The sequence below is a fragment of the Schistocerca piceifrons genome, unplaced genomic scaffold (genome assembly GCF_021461385.2).
Source record: "Schistocerca piceifrons isolate TAMUIC-IGC-003096 unplaced genomic scaffold, iqSchPice1.1 HiC_scaffold_38, whole genome shotgun sequence".
Classification (NCBI taxonomy): Eukaryota; Metazoa; Arthropoda; class Insecta; order Orthoptera; family Acrididae; genus Schistocerca; species Schistocerca piceifrons.
In genome coordinates, this window is record NW_025728603.1 from 42,501 (window position 1) to 47,500 (window position 5,000).

Below are 5,000 nucleotides of genomic sequence, written 5' to 3' on the forward strand. Positions count from 1 at the left end.
GGAACAACATCCAGTGCATCTTCTCCGCCACATTACACAATCCACACTATCACAACCAGACCAGGAGGTCCATGCGGAAAATACAATATCCCAGCCTTTCGACATCCACCATTGCGCAGACCAGGCACCAACACCCACACATGTCCTATACAACGGTGCACCCAACATCACAATAGTACCTCCTGTCACAGCGCACAAACAATGACATGAGTCAAAGACACAGGTCTCACACAAGCATAGAATTGGAGCGCCGCCTCTAATAAGCCAAAGGTGCATCCTGACGTGACAAATCTGATCATGTCACAAGCATTCACTTACTATAATCACTATCAACGAACCTGCCGCCCCCGCCCCCCCCCCCTACACCTTTCCTTACAACAACGTGTAACCTAACCTAACCTAACCTAACCTATGTTGTACCTTAACCTAACCTATGTTGTACCTTAACCTAACCTATGTTGTACCTTAACCTAACCTATGTTGTACCTTAACCTAACCTATGTTGTACCTTAACCTAACCTATGTTGTACCTTAACCTAACCTATGTTGTACCTTAACCTAACCTATGTTGTACCTTAACCTAACCTATGTTGTACCTTAACCTAACCTATGTTGTACCTTAACCTAACCTATGTTGTACCTTAACCTAACCTATGTTGTACCTTAACCTAACCTATGTTGTACCTTAACCTAACCTATGTTGTACCTTAACCTAACCCATGTTGTACCTTAACCTAACCCATGTTGTACCTTAACCTAACCCATGTTGTACCTTAACCTAACCCATGTTGTACCTTAACCTAACCCATGTTGTACCTTAACCTAACCCATGTTGTACCTTAACCTAACCCATGTTGTACCTTAACCTAACCCATGTTGTACCTTAACCTAACCCATGTTGTGCCTTAACCTAACCCATGTTGTGCCTTAACCTAACCCATGTTGTGCCCACGTTGTGCCTTAACCTAACCCATGTTGTGCCTTAACCTAACCCATGTTGTGCCTTAACCTAACCCATGTTGTGCCTTAACCTAACCCATGTTGTGCCTTAACCTAACCCATGTTGTGCCTTAACCTAACCCATGTTGTGCCTTAACCTAACCCATGTTGTGCCTTAACCTAACCCACGTTGTGCCTTAACCTAACCCACGTTGTGCCTTAACCTAACCCACGTTGTGCCTTAACCTAACCCACGTTGTGCCTTAACCTAACCCATGTTGTGCCTTAACCTAACCCACGTTGTGCCTTAACCTAACCCACGTTGTGCCTTAACCTAACCCACGTTGTGCCTTAACCTAACCCACGTTGTGCCTTAACCTAACCCACGTTGTGCCTTAACCTAACCCACGTTGTGCCTTAACCTAACCCACGTTGTGCCTTAACCTAACCCACGTTGTGCCTTAACCTAACCCACGTTGTGCCTTAACCTAACCCACGTTGTCCCCTAAAGTAACCCACGTTGTCCCCTAACGTAACCCACGTTGTCCCCTAACGTAACCCATGTTGTCGCCTAAACCTGCTCTGTAATTGTTATACGACTCGTTCAATTAGTGTAGTGTTGCCCACCCGCAACCCTCGCAATATAGTTCGCTACTCGCACTGCCCGCTCCCCTGTGTATCGCTTCATGTTAAACACCTTGCAAGTCTTGCTGACTTTCCACATGCTCCTGCTGTACACTGTAATGTGGATGGCAGCAGGACGTACATGCCGCCCCTCCCCACGTCCCCACCTTGCCCCCCTGCCTTCGCAAGCTGGTTGGTGAGAAGTTTGCATGTTCAATGCCCTTCGCATGCGACGTACTCAGGCTACGTTGTGGTGCGGCCTGTGTCAACCGTCCGCTAATGTCGTACGCGTAAACCACAATCTGTACTGCACATTCGTCCTTATGTACCGAATGATACATCGTGGCACATGTGTGACCGTACAACGACTGCGCCCAAAAACGGCGGACCATACAGTGCAAATATTGTGCACGCAGCTACGTGTCGTCTCCCTATGAGAGCTGGATTGCAGTGTGGTACGCCATAGAGACGTGTGGGAGGAACGGACGCCGTGGATGGCGATCAGCATGAGCTGTCTGTTGATGTATTCGGACCTAGTCGTCTCTCCTCACACACCGTGATGGCATGGTGCACCGCGTTCCATATCTGCGACATGCTACAGAGGCCGGTTGACAGTCGTTCGAGCAATGGACATCGCATACGTACGGGGGCCACCTTCCACGTATTGTCTAGGCGTGCACATTTTGTTGCGTGTATGTGGGCAGACGTAGTGTGGCGTGACACCTGACACAGGCATGCAATAATCGTTGAAGTTGCAAATGGCGATGGACGCCTGCGTTTTCTGGTGAAGTTACGCAAATGAACAAATGGTAACCTGTTGTGGTGCGGTTGTTCTCGCTAGGGGTGAATCGGTGATGGCGACGATAGGTTGAGGTACGAACCGGTTGTTCCAGCGATACCCACCATGCCGACGAAACTGAACGGCATCTGGGTGTGAAGCGATACGCGGCGGTGGCTGGGTGGGACCGTCCCCGGCCGGTGAGGGGGCGCCTCCCGGCGTGCTGGCCGCGCGGTGCGTGGGCGCACGCGCTACAGCCGGCTGGTGGGGGCGGCCAGTGGCAGGCGCGCCGGCCGACGGACGCGGCAGGCGTCGCAGCTGCGCGCCGGCGCACCCTGCGCGCGGCGCCGTGCGGCCAAAGTAGGTCCTCGCGGGCCCGGTGCGAAGCGCGGTGGACATCTTCAGTGTGCTGGTCCGATTGAGGACTGTGTGCGTTGAGGATGCGCCGCCGCCCGGCGCTCGGCGCCGCGACGCCGTCTGCTGCTCGGTCGCCCCAGCGGTTCTCGCTGGTGGTTTGTATCGCAGCTGTGCGGATGTGTTGGCGCGTGCGCTGTGCTGGGAGAGTTCGCTTCGGCACCCAAGTGGGGCTTTTGTCCTTCTGTGGCGCTGGCGTTGGAGCTGCCGGTCACCGTAGGTGGCGCGTGTTGTCTCCCGCCGGCAATGCCACGACAGCACGCTCCCGGGCCTCTGTCGGCAGCGGCAAGCTCAGTTGGGAGCACGGGTGGTCGCACCGAAAGCGTCTACTCGCCTAACTCCGGGCGATTGCGCCTCTCTCGAACCCGACCAAGTACTTGGGACGGCGCTGCGCGCCGCCGGGACCTGAGAGGGTTTCGAGGTGTATTGTGCAGGGGAGCTCAGCCTCCTCCTGTTTGCAGAATGATTGAGCGGACGCTTGCGTGTTCGCGCGGGCCCCCGGGACACACTCCCGGGCGGCCGGCTGCTCAGCTCTAGTTGACGCAGCTCCCTGGTTGATCCTGCCAGTAGTCATATGCTTGTCTCAAAGATTAAGCCATGCATGTCTCAGTACAAGCCGCATTAAGGTGAAACCGCGAATGGCTCATTAAATCAGTTATGGTTCCTTAGATCGTACCCACGTTACTTGGATAACTGTGGTAATTCTAGAGCTAATACATGCAAACAGAGTCCCGACCAGAGATGGAAGGGACGCTTTTATTAGATCAAAACCAATCGGTCGGCTCGTCCGGTCCGTTTGCCTTGGTGACTCTGAATAACTTTGGGCTGATCGCACGGTCCTCGTACCGGCGACGCATCTTTCAAATGTCTGCCTTATCAACTGTCGATGGTAGGTTCTGCGCCTACCATGGTTGTAACGGGTAACGGGGAATCAGGGTTCGATTCCGGAGAGGGAGCCTGAGAAACGGCTACCACATCCAAGGAAGGCAGCAGGCGCGCAAATTACCCACTCCCGGCACGGGGAGGTAGTGACGAAAAATAACGATACGGGACTCATCCGAGGCCCCGTAATCGGAATGAGTACACTTTAAATCCTTTAACGAGTATCTATTGGAGGGCAAGTCTGGTGCCAGCAGCCGCGGTAATTCCAGCTCCAATAGCGTATATTAAAGTTGTTGCGGTTAAAAAGCTCGTAGTTGGATTTGTGTCCCACGCTGTTGGTTCACCGCCCGTCGGTGTTTAACTGGCATGTATCGTGGGACGTCCTGCCGGTGGGGCGAGCCGAAGGCGTGCGACCGCCTCGTGCGTGCTCGTGCGTCCCGAGGCGGACCCCGTTGAAATCCTACCAGGGTGCTCTTTATTGAGTGTCTCGGTGGGCCGGCACGTTTACTTTGAACAAATTAGAGTGCTTAAAGCAGGCAAGCCCGCCTGAATACTGTGTGCATGGAATAATGGAATAGGACCTCGGTTCTATTTTGTTGGTTTTCGGAACCCGAGGTAATGATTAATAGGGACAGGCGGGGGCATTCGTATTGCGACGTTAGAGGTGAAATTCTTGGATCGTCGCAAGACGAACAGAAGCGAAAGCATTTGCCAAGTATGTTTTCATTAATCAAGAACGAAAGTTAGAGGTTCGAAGGCGATCAGATACCGCCCTAGTTCTAACCATAAACGATGCCAGCCAGCGATCCGCCGCAGTTCCTCCGATGACTCGGCGGGCAGCCTCCGGGAAACCAAAGCTTTTGGGTTCCGGGGGAAGTATGGTTGCAAAGCTGAAACTTAAAGGAATTGACGGAAGGGCACCACCAGGAGTGGAGCCTGCGGCTTAATTTGACTCAACACGGGAAACCTCACCAGGCCCGGACACCGGAAGGATTGACAGATTGATAGCTCTTTCTTGATTCGGTGGGTGGTGGTGCATGGCCGTTCTTAGTTGGTGGAGCGATTTGTCTGGTTAATTCCGATAACGAACGAGACTCTAGCCTGCTAACTAGTCGCGTGACATCCTTCGTGCTGTCAGCGATTACTTTTCTTCTTAGAGGGACAGGCGGCTTCTAGCCGCACGAGATTGAGCAATAACAGGTCTGTGATGCCCTTAGATGTTCTGGGCCGCACGCGCGCTACACTGAAGGAATCAGCGTGTCTTCCTAGGCCGAAAGGTCGGGGTAACCCGCTGAACCTCCTTCGTGCTAGGGATTGGGGCTTGCAATTGTTCCCCATGAACGAGGAATTCCCAGTAAGCGCG

At 53.2% G+C, this 5,000-nt stretch overlaps 1 non-coding gene across 1 annotated transcript in view; it reads left to right on the plus strand.

Annotated features, from left to right (window-relative positions):
- Positions 1–3,302: 3,302 nt before the first annotated feature.
- The window catches only part of LOC124747075, a 1,909-nt gene continuing 211 nt past the window's right edge, over positions 3,303–5,000 (plus strand). The window contains exon 1 of the ribosomal RNA XR_007011515.1: positions 3,303–5,000. This exon is cut by the window's right edge and continues 211 nt beyond it. This is a non-coding gene — a ribosomal RNA (small subunit ribosomal RNA).